The following is an 18,370-nucleotide window of genomic DNA, read 5'->3' on the forward strand; positions in this document are numbered from 1 at the left end:
TTTTTGCTGTTAATGTATTTCCTTTATGCAACAATGCTTTCTATTTTAAGTAAATTATTCTAATTTACAATATGAGGTCTTGGGACAAATCCTAACTGCTCCAAAGCAGGCTCAGTGGGTAAAATCTCCAAGCATTATTTTGAATAGTTTTGAATGTCCAACAAGGAAAATTTTGGAAATAACTTTTAGGGGCACTTTTTGTAAATATTAGAAGTACAAACAAATTAGAAACAGATTGCTGCCCCAATTCCTTTTAAAAAGATTACTCCCAGAAACTACAAACCAATCAACTTGACATAGATTTCTGGCAAAATCCCAGAATGAATTAATAAACCAATCGCTTATAACATCTGCAAAATGCTACTCTCTAGGAGCCAGTATGGGGTTTACTAAGAATAAAATTAATATTATTAATATTATTACTTTTATACACAGATGAGTATATGTGTATAAATACATACATTTCATATATATATATGTATAAAATCACAAGAATGGCATTAACACAGTATATCTTTATTTCCACGAATCATTTAACAAAGTCATTTGTGAAATTCTTGTGGATATATCAGAAAAATATGGGATAAATGATAGAGTACAGGCTTGCTAGAATCATAGATATGGCCAGTTCTAGGACTGTGAAAAGGAAAAGGATAATGAGTGTGATTGACAACAGTACGATGTTAATGGATATGAGTGTTAGGGCAGCAGAGCCGATAAGGTGAATTAAGAGGTAGGCAGGCAACTATACCCAGAAATCATCTAATTAATGGATTGATGTGGGAGAATTGGAAAGGAGGTCTTCAATAGTATGATCCAAAGGATTTTCTTTTTTGACCATATCTATTTGCCATTTTAATTAATGACTTGGAAAGTCAAACTCTTCAAATTTGCAGAGAACACAAAGTGAGGAGGAGTAGCTAATAAACTGGTGATAGAACCAAATTCAAATTTTAAAATATTTAGCTTAAAAGTTATTGTGTTTTCTTGTTTTTGAAGAGGAGCAATGACAACATGGGGTGATGACTCTTGCACATGATTTGGATTTAACTGAGGCAGTTACACAAAGATCTCAGCCTCATTCTTTTTTCCAACGTCATCAAAGTCCAGTAGCAAAATGAAAATCAGGATGGCTGAAAATGACCTGGAATTCAGTGGATGGCTTTGGTGTCTTCCATGCCTGACCAAGTTCTATGTTCCACAGCATTTGCTTCCGCTGCCTTCATAGCCAGTGAAAACACATTTTTCTCATCTGTCCATTCTGCCAGGGGAAGTCTTCACCAAAGGATGGAGTTACCCTCAACTAGTTTTAGTTTATATAAGGAGTTGGTTTTACTGAGATATGGCTATTGTGAATGCTTTAGCTTCCTTAAGTCACAGGTGACTGTCACAGATGACAGACAGATGGACACCAAAAGTGAATAAGTACCCTGGAAAAAGTCTCAACAAACCCTCACAGCAAAGGTGACAGTCCCTCCTGAATACCTTCACACAATCCTGCCGTAAGAGTAATTAACATGCAATCTAATTGTTCAAAATGACAATACAATATTAAACTGCATTAATGAAAATGTGGCATATTATTTTAAGAAAAATATTGACAAACCCTAGAGCATACTAAAGAAGTCCACCAGTATAGTCTGGAGCCTTTTTCCAGGCTGCTTATAATTTCCAGAAATTATATCTCATGAAGAATAGTATAAGAATTTGCAAATGCCTATCCTAGAAAAGAAGAAATAAAAGCTATTTTCAAATATCTGAAATAATGTTATGTGTAAAAAGGATACCACTATGTAATTGAGGAACCCAAGTATAAGGACAGGAGATGCATAAAAGAAAAACACTGGAACTAGGCACTGAACTCATTGAAGAAGAAAGGACAATGTCCTCATACTTGACTGGATTGGATTATACATTTGGATAACATGAATCTCAAAAGAAGAGAGATTCTTTAATGTAAGCAGTCAGGGATGTTTAATGAAAGTAGCAATGGGAAATAAGGAGTATCCTGATTCCCACACTATAATCAAAAAGTGGGAAGGGAGAGGATTGGAAGGAAAATGTAGCCAATACCGGAAAGAGTGATAAGGGAAGTTGTCAAGAGAGAACCACTTTTCAATGAAGGCCAGAAAAAGGAAGCTGAAAAAGATTTAAAAAGAAATGAAATTTTAAAAATACAGAACGGAAATTCCAGAAGACACAGTGGATAAGGCACCCATATCAGTAATGGGACATTCAGGAAAATAAACATAAAGTAAATAGAAAGTCATGAGGATGGGTAATGGGGTTTAAGAATCCTGAAATTAGTGAATAGAATAGAATGGGAGTATGCTAACCATTGAACAACAAATCCAGGCAATGTATTGGTAATTAGAGAGAAATTTATTGAGGTAGGCATGAGATTAGACTGTTCAAGATCATTCCCCCCATCTTGAGGTTCAGTTTCTAGGCAAATAGTGTTTTGTATCCTGCAAGATTCAAGGAGACTCACCTCACTCAAAAAAGAACAGGCAGAGACCTGGGAGCCCAGTAAAAAGGCAGGAGATTGCTTGTTCTAGGGAAGGCCTTGGAGTCAGCAGGTAGAAGAGGGCTTGTTCAAAAAGCAGCTTGGGTACCAGAGAAGGTCCTGGGTAGGGCCTCACTTAAGTAGAAGGCAAGAATGATCCTTTCCACTTGTGGCACAAGAAAAGGCCCATGAAGTTAAGAAACTCAGCAGGACTGTTCTTCCTTTTTCCCCTGAAAATTTTCAGGATAAAAGAACTGGATTTGGAGTCAGAGAACCTAAGCTTGAATATTGGGTCTGTTATTTACCATTATTATGATCTTGGCCAAGTTATTTTACTTCTAGAAGCCCTAGTTCTTCATTTGCAAAATAATTAAAAGGTTTCTTCCAAATCAAAATGTCTGATCCCACGGTCCTAGAAAAATTGAAAGGGCTTTAGTGGTCATTTCATCTAGCCCAGAGGGGTTAAATTCCTTGTCTGAGCTGGAAATTGAATATAGATCTTCTGACTACAAATCAATCAGGAAGAAGTTACTAGTTTTTAATAATGATCAAAAATGGAGCAGCTAGGTGGTGCAATGAATAGAGCACCAGCCCTGAAGTCAGAAGGACCTGAGTTCAAATCTGGCCTCAGACACTGAACACTTCCTAGCTGTGTGACCCTAGGCAAGTCACTTAACCCCAATTGCCTGGGAGGGGGGAATCAAAAATGTTGGGGAAGAGTTAGAAAATATATAACATGGGAAATGCCATCTTAAAAAAAACCCACAGATTAATGTATCATTGCAATTTGGGAAGGGATCTCCATCTTGCATTTTTCTTTCACTGAGGCCATCTCCTCTGCTAAAACTGATTCCATTTAGGTAGAAAACTGTTTCCTTTTTTTCAGTGACCTTATTAAAAAAGCATGTATTACTATGTGCTCCACTGACTAATAATTCCCCAACTTCTTTTCCCATCACTTTGTCCTGGACCATATCTTTTACTCAGGTGGGCCAGAAGTGCATATGTCTCTGATAATAAAAACTGAACAGCCAATTTCTATTATCAATGGTAGTCCTATAGGAATTCAGTCTATTAGTAAAGGAATCCCTAAGGACTCAGACTCACTAAACAGTTAACCCTCCAATTGTCAGCCAATTTGTACTAGAACCTCAGTGTAAGAATATTTCATTCACACAGTGTTTTTCTCTCCAGAGTGCTTCAGAGTCCTCAATTAATCCTCCAGGCTGTTGTGCAGAAGAAGGAGCTAGAGAGAAATTATGTGACATAACTACAGAGTGGATCCATGTCAGCAGTGAGATTACATTTCAAGTCCTTCTGCTTCTCCTACTCTTCTTCTTCAAGCCCTCCCACCCTGAATGAAGCACATCCAGGAACATTCCATCTTATATGCAACTCTCACACCAGGAAACCTCTCTGGTAGCTCAGCAATAACACTTTCAATCTGTTAGGAGTTAGGATGCTGATGGCACTAAGTTCAGCTGGTGCAGAAGGCAAGGTTGACATGACACCCTCCAGTTATCGCAGTGCTCTTGTAATAAACAAACACATGTTGTTAGAAAATAGATTTAATTGGAGAGTACGTCATTGCAGTTTACATTGTTGAGTGTCTCATATACAGAGAAATTCAATCAACATGTTTGAGTGAACTATGCAGACATAAAAACTACTAGTGACGCCCTTTGCAATCTGGCTCCAATCCACCTTTCTCTTACTCCTCAGTATTACATTATGAGAATCTTCCAGTTTAACCAGACTGATCTACTTATTCATTCTTCCCTGAATACACAATTCCACCATGTTTTCCCCAACCTGGAAGGCTCTCCTTGAACCAACAGATGGTGTTTGGTAACTACTATCATAGTTCTGTTTAACTGGGAGAATCAGGAACTGGGCTTAGCCTAAATTCAACCTTCTGGGGTGTGTGTGTGTGTGTGTGTGTGTGTGTGTGTGTGTGTGCTCTCCACTGAAGAGAAATAAGGAATAAGTTCTGGTTTTAGGAAAGTCATCAATTTCTCTCCATGAGACAAATCCCACTTATTTCCAAGAGCTGTGGGATTTAAAAATTTGCCCAATCAAGAATCAATTCTAAGCTCCCACACACTGACCAAGCCCTACCTCCAGTTAGAACTTTATGTTTCAATGAGGCAGAGTTATGTGATCTTGTCAAAATGGAATTAATTCTCCACAGTAGCAAATATGTGCTAAGATACTTACTGTTGCATGCTGTTGTTTTTACCTTTAGCACAAACTGGGCAAACTAATAAATAATACATAATAACAAAATGCAGTGGAGAGAGTGCTGGGCCTGGAATCAGGAAAACTCATTTTCCTGACTTAAAATCTGTCCTCAGACATTTACTACCTGTGTGACTGGCAAGTCATTTAATTCTGCCTCAGTTTCCTAATCTGTAAAAGAAGCTGGAGAAGGAAATGGCAAATCACTCCAGTATCCTTGGATAGAAAACCCCAAATGGGATCATGAACACAACTGAAAACAAGTGAACAAGTAATATATACTGAATATCTACCAAGCACACTGTGATATAGTCTCCCCAAATCAACTAGAAAGCACACAGTTGCTGAAATTCTGGGTAATATACAATCTGGGATAATTTAGTTTCCCATTTTTGTGCCCCTGCAAATGAGAACGAAAGTAGAAATCACAGTTTCTATAGGGAGTTGGCTCATGCATACAGTAAGGCTAGTCACACACACACACACACACACACACACACACACACACACACACACACAATGGAGAAATTCTGGACTCAGGATTTTGGCTTAGCCCAGAGTTTGTAAACTTGGGACATCCTTCTCTTTGGCCTCAAGCACTGCAGTTGTGCAACCACTTCTTCCCCTTGCCACCTTTTACAACTCTCCACCCAAACCCTTTCCACTCAGTGCAGCTTTTCAGCTTTGTGGTTTTTTTAACACAGAAACAGTGAGAGGAGCCCCAAACTATTTATCCAAATTCTCACAATCTTTCAAGGTCTATTTCAAGTTCTTTTCTCCTACATGAATCCTTAGCTGACTACACCAGCCCTCAAACATTTCTTCCTCCTCTGAATTAAAATTCATAGACTTTAATATCTGGATCACCCTCAGTTTCTTAATCCTGTACTGCCTTGTGATCCTTCATGCATTCTTATTCTTTATTCTTGCTTCACTTTTTATGTCTGTCTTATATCCTAGACTATATAGTAAGTTCCTTGAAAGTAGAAACACTGTATCATAACTACCATCACCACGAAGAAATATTTGGTGCCTTTACCTAAGAAAGTCAACAAACACTTATTAAGAGCCTACTAGGAGCTGTGTGCTAAGTGCTGGTCATACAAAGAAAGGCAAAAGCTGCTTAGGGGAGAAGGGTGGGGAAAAGGGAGGGAGAAAAACTTGGAACACAGGGTTTTGCAAGAGTGAATGTTGAAAACTATCTTTGCGTGTATTTTGAAAAGAAAAAGCTATTATTAAAAAAAAAGGGGGGGGGGAAGAAAGGCAAAAAATAAAGTCCCTGCTCTCGATCTGCTCACAGTCTAACAGGATAGTGAATATATAAAGACATCTAAGATAGAATGTTCCTAAAAGGTCTTGCAATTCACTTAAAGGACTAATATCCCTCTTTTTAGAGATAGCTCTAAATGGTGCAATGGATAGAGCATTGAGCCTGGTGTCAGGAAGACATGAATTCAAAACTGATCTCAAACACTAACTGTGTAATTCCAGATAAATCACTTAATCTCTGCCTGCCTCAGTTTCCCAGAATATAATAGTACTTACTCCTCAGGGTTCTTATAAGGATAAAATTAGATAATATTTATAAAGTGATTTGCAAACCTCAAAATGATAAATATTTATATATATGTCTCTGTGAATAGTTATATCAACAGATATAATTATTATTGTCACTATACATATGCCTTTGCCTCACCACAGCACCTAATATTTTATAATATACATAGTAAATGCTAACTATATTAATCTATATTAGATGAGTGATTGAATGAATGAATGATTTGAAGTTAGAAGTTCATAGAATCTAAATGCACATTGCCACTGGAAATTAAAACACCAATATCATGAGAATTTCACAGCATAGAAAAGAGGAACCACTCAGGAGCTTGATTAATGGGATCTTAAGGTCCAGAAATAAGATTAATTTAAAATGTCAAAATTTTTGATTTATGCAGAACACATTTAACAAATCATCTTTGTTTCACTTTCACCTTTTGTATCCATACATTTCTCTGTTTTGTGTGTGGGGGGTGGTTATTTGGAGGAGGCAAAGAAAGGGTAAAGCATTTGAAGGGTTTTTTGGAGGAGGATAGTATAGATTCAGGAGTGATAAGGAGCAGGGAGTTTACCCAAAAAGATCAAAAGCAAAAAAGGTTGTGTTAGTGGCAACTAGGTGGCTTAGTGGATAGAGCACTTCAGACACTTAATACTTCCTGATTGTATGACTCTGGGCAAGATACAACCCCAATTGTCTCAGCAAAAAAAAAAAAAAATAAACAAAATAAATATATGTATGTATGCGTGTGTGTGTATGTAATATATATATAATCACCTTTAAAACTATTTCTTTAACAACATGATATGATGATCACTTCTGATGGGTCTGGCACTCTTTGGCGATGAGATGAACCCAAATCAGTTCCAATGGAGCAGTAATGAACTGAACCAACTACACCCAGGGAAAGAACTTCGGGAGATGACTATGAACCACTACATAGAATTTCCAATCTCTCTATTTTTGTCCACCTACATTTTTGATTTCCTTCACAGGCTAATTGTACACTATTTTAAAGTCAGATTCTTTTTGTACAGCAAAATAACTGTATGGACATGTATACATATATTGTATTTAACTTATGTTTTAACATGTTTAACATGTATTGGTCCACCTGCCATCTGGGGGAGGGAGTGGAGGGAAGGAAGGGAAAAATTGGAACAAAGGTTTTTGCAATTGTCAATGCTGAAAAATTACCCATGCATATATCTTGTAAATAAAAAGCTATTAAAAAAAACTGTTTCTTTAAAACTGTCATTCATTATTCATGGTTCTTTTGTATTAAGAAATAGAACAAAACTAACTCTTCTTTGTATGATGATCTTTTAAATGTCTCTGCTATATCTGTTCTCTAAGTTAACAGCCCTAGTTCCTTCAACAGATCCTTAAAAGAAAACATGGACTTTCTTTGACATCCTGTCATTTTACTTTGACTACCTTCTAATTCATTCCAATTCTCCTTCAATTGGGAGATCTTTGAACTGAATATAATATCTCAGATATATTCTGACCAGAATGGAGTATAGAAGGATAACTGCTTTATTCCTAGAAGGTATGCCTCTCATAAAGCAGTCTGAAATCACTTAAGATTTTTTGACATTCACATTATAACGTTGAATCATATTGAACTGCCATCTACTGAAATCCTTCAGTCTTTTTTAGACAAAATTGCATGTGTAAGACTACATTTATTTCTTTTAAATTTCATCTTATTAGGTTTAGTCCAAGCTCTTATCTTTTCAAGATATTTTCAGGTCCTAAATGCCATCCAGTTTTAGCTATCCCTCCCAGCTTTGTGTCATCTGCAAATTTAATGATCACACTATCTAAGCCTTCCTTTAAGCCACTGATAAAATTCTATAGTGCATAGAACCAAATACAGATCCCTGGGGCACTCCAATAGAGACCTTTCATCAAGATGGCATTATAACATTTAAGAGAATGCTCCTAAAAATCAGCCTTTCAACCAATTCCAAATCCATCTAATTATATTGTTAGGCAATCCACATCTCTGTCTTTTCCACGAGAATAGCATGAAATAATACTTTTATCAAATATTGTATCAAAATCTAAGCAAACTCTATCTATAGCATTCATCTTACCATTAAAAACAAAAAGAAGGAGGAGGACAACAAGAAGATAATAAACAAACAAGAAAGGAAAAAAGAGGAAGGGAAGGAAGGAAGGAAGGAAGGAAGGAAGGAAGGAAGGAAGGAAAGAAGGAAGGAAGGAAAGAAGGAAGGAAGGAGAGAAGGGAGGGAGGGAACAGAAGAGAGGAAGGGAAAGTGGAAAGAAGAAAGGGAGGAAGGAAGGAAAGAAGGAAGGAAGGAAGGAAGGAAGGAAGGAAGGAAGGAAGGAAGGAAGAAGGAAGGAAGGAAGAAAGAAAAGAAGGAAGGGAGGGAGGGAGGAAGGAAGGAATAGGGAAAGAGGGACTAGGGAAGGAGGAAAGGAAGGAGAGAAGGAGGGAGAGAAGAAAGAAAGAAAGGAAGGAAAAAAAAGTAAGATGAGATGATACACATTTCCTTCCAATTGTTACCAGTTACCTAGAGCTAATTTAAGAATATAAGTTTCTCATTTGTTTCCTAATCTTTCTCCAATTTGTCCATGAGCAGGAATACTGTGGATTCCCATGCCTGGAAGTCATTTACTGTAAGTTGTGGTTGTCTCCAAGTTGCACCATTGTTCAATTGGAGCTGGAGTAATAAATCCTTAAACACATTTCTTCCATTGCCCACCCCTACCCATAACATCTTAACTTAGGAAAATTAAATGGATAGATGAATATAAGTATTAGAGAGTTAAAAGGCACTTCCACACATTTTTATTTAGGCAGTTTGAAGAGCATTACCCCATTTTACAGATAAAAAAAACTGAAGTATCATCAAAGAAGTGGAGTGGTCTGTCCAAGGTCACAGTGGAAAGATACAGACTTTGAAATTAGAGAACCAAAGTTTAAATATGACTTCTGATATTTATCAGCCTATGTGATGGTGGGCAAATCAAGTCATTTATAGCCTCCCTAGACTTGGTTTTTTCATCTGTAAAAATAAAAGGATTGAACCAGATGGTCTCTTAGATCTTTTCCAGCTTAGACTCTAAATCTTGCCATACCAAGCAAGAAGAGGCTTCTCCCTTGAATTCTACAGCAAAATGACATTCACAAGCCAAATTTCTAATCAGAGTAGAGATTAATCGATTCATATAACACTCTAGGATCTAATGAGTAAGAAATGTATTTGTTCTATTAAAATTACTTGAACAATTAGAACGTATTCTTCCTTCCTTTTTCAGTTACCTAAGAATAAACATTTAAAAAATCAAGTTAAATATAGATATATGTGATTCTTCACACCAGAGATTTACATACTCAATTCAGAGGAATGGCAGGATGACTCTTAGTCTCTTCCTGCCCCATCTATGCTCATAATTCTTTCTCCAACAAAACTCAATCACTTTCTCTTCTGATCATATACCAATATAGAGTCAAAAATGACATTGGTAATCTGGAAATCTTCTCAGTAATAAATAGCATAGCTTTTGATAAGGACAAGCACAGAGAAAGATATTTTAGATCAGATCTTTGATTTCATTGATTTAGGGCAAGGGTCATCAAATTACATTCTTTTGGCCAAATACAACTGCTTCCTGGTTATACACATTTCCTGCTCTAGGAGACTGCTAATGAAGAAAATCTATTGGCCAATGGAGGTTAGCATCTGGTCAGCAGCTTATTTATAGCATTAGAGAGTTGCCTGGGACACTTAGAGCTTAAAGGATTTGCCCAGGCAGACTACTGCCTAATTTGAGCCCTCTTCCTTAACCTAGAGACAAGCTTTCTAGCTACTACTGCACCATGCCTCCTTGTGAATGGGGGGAAGGAAGGCAGATAGATGGTACACCCGCTGGAGCACCTGCTAGAGCAGCAGCTCTGAAGTCTGGAGGAACTGAATTCAAATGTGATCTCAGACACATTTCCTAGCTGTGTGACTCTGGGCAAGTCATTTAACCCCAATCACCTCATACAAAAAAAAAAAAAAAAAAAAAGAATGGGGGGAGGGGAGAGGCAGAATGCCACAGAAAATACTCTTTGAAGTAAGACAGTTGATCTTGAGGGGAAAAAAAAAGTGCTAGAGACAAAAAAGTTAAAGTGGGTGGCAAGAAATGCAAATTGGACAGACTCTAGTCCCCTAGATGATAATCTAAGTGGCCTGTGTCTAGCATGAGGCAGATCCCTATTGGCTGGTTCTGAACTTCATAAATAAGAATAAGAAGATCTGCTGGAAAGATGGTGCAATAGTTGCCTTCTGCAAATATCTTCAATCCAGATATAAACTAAGCACATGAAAAACTTGTGGAGATATTTTTAAAAATCCATAGAAATGCTTCAAAAATTGAAATTCAATAAGGTAAGGGAGTGAAGTCAGAGCCCCACATTCAAAGAATGGGAGACAGCCACAGCAAAGATAGAGAGGAAGGAAAGTTTGTAGAAATGTGACATAGAGTTACAGCAATTAGATCTAGAAGGAGTCTTAGTAGTCATCTAGCCCAACTTCCACATTTTACAGGTGGAGAAATTGAGATACAGAAAAATAAAGTGACTTTACCCAGTGTCATACAATTACTAAATGGCAGGATTGGAATTTCAATATAGATCTGAATTCAAATCCAACACTCTTTCCACAGTATCAAACTGTCAGGTTTAATTAGAATATAGGATCAGAAATTTAGAACCAAAAGGAATCTTAGAGTGTATCTAAGCCAACCCCCTCATTTTACAAATGAGGACATTAAGGACTAGAGAGTTTTAAGTTATTTGTTCTCCTAGTATCACATTCCTAGTATCTGAGGCAGATTCAAATAGATCCCAGTTTCCCAATTTTGACATCAATATTCTCCATAAACCATGATTTTTTAAGAATTTGAAGTGAAATGTCTATAGGAACATAACAGAGATAGTTTGGGGCCACTCTGGCTCCTTTCCTCCATGTTATTTCTCTAACTACTCCACTAGCATAGTTGGAGATATCATACAGGTAGTTGGTGATATGGGATAGGGATTCAAAATCAAGAATCAATCTGATTTTTTATTGATGTAGAAATCACCAAATAGAGGTGATAGGTGAAGCTATAGGGTAGCAATCTAGATAAAACTATAGCGTTAACAAAAATCACCAAGAAAGTCCAAGACAGTAAGTAGAATGAAATAGTCTATTAACCCTTCCAAATGTGAGATTCTGTAATTCTTTGACATGCAAGAAAAAAGAAGAAAGAAACTGGAAAAAAGAGAAGGCTAAGAGGCCCAACTTAGTAACAAACTTCAAGTACAGAAATAAAAGGCTATTACACAGAAGAGGGGGACCAGCTGTTCTCTATCTTCAGAGCAAGACAAGAGGAAATGGGCTTTAAACTAAGGCTGGAGAGAAGGATTTCCTCTCAGTGGGGGTTGTTAAGCTCTGGACTGGGTGATCAAAGGAGACTGTGTAATCATCTCCTTGGGAGTTCCTTAATACCAGGACTGAGTCTCATTTGATTGAGGTGGTTTTGAATCTCTCTCTAGACTCCTTCCTTCCCTTGTATTATATAACTTCTGGTTTCTCCTATTTCTCTTGAGAGACTTCAGCGACTCTAGGGAAAACACTTCTTACAACATCTTCCCATAATCCAGAACATAACCAGCCTACTTTCTCAACACAGAACATTTAAGAAATTCAAAAGCATCATGGCTGGGACTTTTCCCCATTGCCTTGTTCTAATCCTATTAGAGTGGAAATGGCTGGGGTTTCAAGAATGGGAATGTATTGCTGTGCTGGGCATGGACTTTAAAATATCTAGCTGGAAAAGTGTTAACCTCAAATAAAAATGCTGATATTTTTGTGTTGAAAACACCACACAATCCATCCACTCAGCAGAAGTTGGTGGGAAGCAAAGAGTGGCCCAGTGGAGCCACCAATAAAGCTCCAAAAGTCCAGAGAAGCTATTTGACTCCGTTTATAAAAAGAATGCATTCCAACAGTCCATTTCAAGACTAGAAAGAGCAAAAGGTGCCTAAAGCATTTTGCAGAAAATCAAATAGAAGAGGAAAAATCTTTGGCTGCTCAGACTTCTGGGAAGAGAAAAGAGAAAAAAACAAAACCTTCACTTAAAATAATGTCAAACATTCTTTTTCCCTGGACTATATCATATATTGAAGGCAAAAGATACCTTTTGCTTCAATTCATTTCTTTCTCCACACCCTCCCCGCCCTTTCAGGATCTAAACATGGAATCTTCCACCATGGATAACTTCAAGGAAGAGGATTTATATTAGCTCCAACAAAGAAGGAGAAATGCAGTTTTAGACAAAACACACACACACACACACACACACACACACACACACACATACACACAGAGCCAGTTGCCATAATTGTGAACTCTAAACATTTTTCCTGACTTGGGGCAGTACAATGAGTTGAAAGCACATGTAACACCCACTTTGGATCTGCCTCATTGTCCTGTCTTAACTAATTAAACTGTGTAGTGTTTGCTCTTCTACTACTGTGGTAAATGTTTGAATTTCCCTTTAATTTAGGAGTTAGAGTTGGACATTAAGATTCCAAATGACTCCACACTTTGTGATTAGTGCTGGTATAGTGCATACAAACTGAAGACATCAGACATTTAACTCACCTTGTGTTTCACAGGCTTATTTCTCATTTGTAGCTGAACCTCTCTACAAAAGTTCTGGTTAATATTTATTGAAGTTTAAGCATATCCTGTTCAATTTCTAATATTAAGCTAATCCTATAAGGATAAATGCAGATTCCAAATGGGAAATAATATAAAATATGCAATCTGTGTTAGTTGTACATGACATATGTTTGTTAAGTATTTATTAATATTTAAAAGCACCAAAAATAAGGATAGGTTTTAAATTCCTTCTCTTGGTAGATATCTATTTTACTAAAAACAATTTTTTTGTCTTTTTTTAAAAATACCATTCTTCCAGTAATGTTGTATGACTGGGAGTCATGATTAAGTTTTTAAGATTAAGTTTAATGGAGAATGATTTATTAAATATGACTTTAAATATCTACCATATTGGTTAAAATAAGCACTATCAAATGGGTTAAAAAATTAACTTAATCCTACTTCAACTGTGATACTATCAGTGGAAAAACTCCAAGGCCTTCTTTGGGAAAGACTCCAAGTCATACAAAAAGATATGCAAATAATAATTATATTTAAATTATATTAATCATAATTATAATATAATAGTATAATAAATATATTATATTTGAATATAAATATAATAAAAATTTAATTATATGATTATTGTTTATGTTTATAATAAACATAGCAATATGTGATATTATATAATATTTTAATATTAATTATAACTTAAAATTATACAAAAAAACTATATTTGTCTCTTTACAACATGACCCCCAATCTATGCCTCCAGTCTTATTTCATATTACTTCCACTCAAATACTCTATGAAACAGTCAGACTAGCCTTCTTTTACCTGATATTCTACATTCTCTGTCTTTGCCTTTTATTGATTATCCCCATGCATGATATAAACTCCTTTCTCATCTCTGCCTCTTAAATTGTCTAATTCCCCTAAAGATTCAATTCAGGTATTTTCTGCATGAGACTTCTCCTAATTCTCTAGCTTCTATTACTATCCCTGCCTAAAATCACCTTGTTATCTATTTACCTATATATAAAAATATACGTATGTTGACTCCTTCGGTAGAATGTAGACTCCTGGAAGGCAGGAATTTATTTGACTTTTGTCTTTGTATTCCCAGTGTCTAACACTGTGTCTGGCACATAATAAATATTTAATGATTGTTTGTCGATTGCTATCATACAATTGGTATCTATAATATAATCAGCATGAGTTAAGAAACAATATTTAATTATATCTCATGACAATCAACGTCTGAAACTCTCAACTTCATTCCTCTTCAGGCTCTGGGACATCCTCTGCTGTGCCATAGAAACCTCTTCACCCCAGAATCTCCTTCTACCCCTGGCCTTCGCATATTGGAAATATCCTCTGTCCCTTCAGCTTTTTCCTCTTATAGATGAGAGAACTTCTATTTAAAGACATGCCCAGACTAGACACAACTTCATTCTTCTCCAGGCTAAACTCTGTATTCTTTTCTTTCTCTTTCTCTTCTTTCATTCCTTTTCCTTCCTCATCCTCTTCAACTTCCTTTTATGTTTTTTTTTTTTTCCCTTTAGAATGAACGAAAGTTTCCAAAACCAAGGACTGTCTCTCTTTTTGCTTATGTCTATTCCCAGCTCTTAGCACACTTTCTGGCACGTAGCAATTGCTTAATAAATGCTAGTTGACTTGAGTCACACCACAGTTTTACTGAAGCTCTGGGGACAGAACTATGGACATATATTTCAGTTGGATGTTCAGTCACTGAAATAGACCAAAGATGCTTCGGTAACCCTAGAAACCAAGCCAAATATACCACTTTGGTACAAAGGCCAAATACTAAGCAACCCAAATGCTATCACATTGTGATTGCTGTGTCAGTATTCTTAGTCCAAATACCTCAAGTGAAGAATACTTGTCGAAATGTCTAGATTTAAGCCCAGTATCTCTAATGTAAAACAAAAGTAAAAGGTGAAAGTGTGTTCCATAAGCAAATCATCTGTTTCTCTTCTAAAGTCTATGGAAAGTTAATATCTGGCTGCAGAGAAGCGGGTGTGTGTGTGTGTGTGTGTGTGTGTGTGTGTGTGTGTGTAAAATACTATCAGCTTAATGGGGCAACTGGGCTTGGAATCAGGAAGACATCATTTATTTGTGAGTTCAAATCTGGGCTCAGACACTGGCTATATGAACCTGGGCAAGTATTATTATTTATTATTATTATACTGATCCTGTTTGCCTCGGTTCCTCATCTGTAAAATGAGCCAGAGAAGAAAATGGCAAACCACTACAGTTATCTTTGCCAAGAAAACCCCAAATGGGGTCATGAAAAGTTGGCGGTGACTGAACACAATTGAACAACACAATCACCTTAAAGATCAAGGAAATCAATTCCAAGACAAAAAATCATTTTTACTGAGTATATAGTGCAACTTTGTATGTGAGAAAGAGGTTGGGAGGAAAAAACCCAAGAAGGTGCAAATAGATTTTGTGTGTGTGTGTGTGTTTTACAAGGTATTTGCATTGTATTTTGGACTGCCTCCCAGGAAGGTTAAGGAGCTAAGCCATACCTGAGAAGTCTGGGAGTTGTAGTTTTCATAGCTCTATAAAAGGCTGGATCTATTATGAAGTTTAAGAGAGGGATGGCTTTCCCACAGCAGGGCAGCTTTTGAATGAATGAATGAATGAATCTGCACTGAGCTGTAAAGGAAAGCAGTAAGCTTGCAAGAGAAGCTCAAAGCTGATAGGAGGGCAGCAGGGGCAGCTTGGCTATCTGATCCCTGGCCGGGTACCTTTCAGAGTGTGTTCCAGGACCAGAGGCTAAGTATAATAGGGCTGACTAGGTAAGATACAGCTTTATGGAACAAAGAATTCAAATGGAGCCTGTCTGCTATAATGAACCCATTAAGATCTAAGGAAAGCTACAAGAGATTTTACTACTCTCTCCAACACTCCCTCCAATTTCTGTTTGCTAATAGGTAGTTTTATATGATTCCTTCGAGGCTTCCCCCCCCCCCCAATCCTCACCCCATTCCATTAAGCTTTTTTTTTTTTTATCCTGATTTTGCTTCATATCAAATCCATGATCAATTAGGAATGCTATGTGCTGCATATCTATATGTTTTATTTCAAGGAAAATACAGAATGCTAGTGATAAGATGAGATACAGAGAACTAAAAAGGAAATCTAAGAGAAATTCTAGCTTCTGAAGAGCAGAATGAGAAAAAAAGGAAAGGTCACACTTTTAGAGTGCCCAGGGGGAGGATAAAGGTGTGATCATGGTAAAATTGGCTCCTCTCCAAATTCCTAAGTGAGGAAATTGAAAAAAAAAAAAAAAAAGATAAAATGCCCAGCCAATCATATCACTATCTGTTGATTACACATGCAAATATAATATTTATGTCACAAGTGTATATCACATAAGAGTAAATCAATTGCTGGGGGTGTGAATTATTTCAACCATGTTGGAAAAAAAAAAAACCCAACTCACTAAACTGTACATACTCATTTATCCAGTAACGCCATTACCAAGTATATACTCCTAAAAAAGATCAAGTTAGAAAGAAAAGAAATAAATGTGTATATAATATATATATACAAATATATGTAATATGCAAAAAAATGTTTATAGTAGTACTTTGTATTTATAGCAAGGGAGGCAAGAAGAAAGGGAATAAGCATTTATTAAGCACCTACTGATGTGGTTCAAGTACCAAATGATGTATTATAGGAGAGCATTTGCTGGTTCCAAATGAAGTGTTTGGGGTTTAATACCAAATGTTGAGATTCAGGCACCAAATGTTGAAGTTCAGTCATGGGGAGAAATAACAATGGCTATTCTCTTGGGCAAAAGTTAGGTTTATTTAGAAGAGATAAGTTATGGACAAAATGAAGAGATATAACAGATATCAGGAATAGAGTTGGGAGAGCATCTACCTTAGCAAGGAAAGGGGTTTTAACAATTAATGATAGAAAGACAAGTTCCCTAGTGGAACTCACAGTTAACTAGGAGAAAGGGAACTTCCCATGAGGGAGGAGTATGTCCTTGGTTAGCAGGCTAAATTCTAAAAGGTATCTAACACCCTATCTAGCTATAAGGATTTAGTAATAAGGGGAAAGACACCATGAGCCATGGTGAGGGATGAAAGAAGAGACAGATAAATCCCAAGAGGGATTCAGCAAAGATGGCATGAGCCATAGACAGATTTATAGGGGAAATTTAACCTCAGGAGTTTGATATAACTTTGATTTCTTGGCTGGACACAGCAAGATGGGGCCACCCATGACTTCCACAGAGATGGGACCATGAGGCTAAATTGTACATTTATTTTTTTACATATTTCTTTATAAATCATTTATAAAAGAATAAAGAAAGAAAAGTCAGAATAACAGGGGAAACAAGAGAAAAAAAAAACAGAAGAAAAAGGGGGAAATCATTTACATTCAGTCTCCACAGTTCTCTCTGGATGTGGACGTGTGTTTTCTCTCCAAAGTTTATTGGGACTGCCTTGGATCACTGAACCTCTGAGAGGAACCAAGTTTGTCATAGCTAATCATTGTACAAACTTGATGTTATTGTGTATAATGAATTTCTAGTTCTGCTTGTTTCATTCAGCATCAGTTCATGTACATCTTTCTAGGTCTTTGTAAAATCAGCTTGTTCGTCATTTTTTATAGAACAATAATATCCCATTACTTTCATATATCATAACTTATTCTACCATTCCCCAATTGATTGGCATCTATTCATTTTCCAGTTCTTTTGCCACCACAGAAAGAGCTGCTATAAACATTTTACTTTTTTTATTTCTTTGGGATATAGACCCAGTAATGGCACTGCTAGATCAAAGGATATGCACAATTTTATAGCCCTTTAAGCATAGTTCCAAGTTGCTCCATGAGGCTAAACTGATTCCTCTCATGGCCCTTCCCTGCCTGCCCCAGAGAGCAATTCCATCAATATTTTATTCTTTCTCTGCCAACTCCAGTTCAGGACTTCATCACCTACTATGTGCCAAAGACAGCACTGAGCATGTTACACAAATATTACCTCATTTGATCCTCAGGACAACTCTAGGAGGTAGGTGTTATTATTTATTCCTGTTTTACAGATTCCTATTTTACAGCCATATAAATTCCTAATTTACAGGAATTTGAGTCAAATAGAGGTTAGAGACTTTGTGCCCATGATCACCCATCCAGAAAGTGTCTGAATCTCAATTTGAATTGGGATTATCCTGATTTCAGACTCAGCACTGTCACTAGCCTCTAGACTCTAGGAAGGAATTAGGAAAAAAGTACCCATATATTGGGGGATGGCTGGACAACTTGGGACATGGGAGTACAATGGACTATTTCTATACTACAAAAAACAGCAAAAAAGTAGAATTTTTAAAAATTTAGGAAGCCTTACATGAA

The sequence above is a fragment of the Antechinus flavipes genome, chromosome 5 (genome assembly GCF_016432865.1).
Source record: "Antechinus flavipes isolate AdamAnt ecotype Samford, QLD, Australia chromosome 5, AdamAnt_v2, whole genome shotgun sequence".
In the NCBI taxonomy this organism is placed as follows: Eukaryota; Metazoa; Chordata; class Mammalia; order Dasyuromorphia; family Dasyuridae; genus Antechinus; species Antechinus flavipes.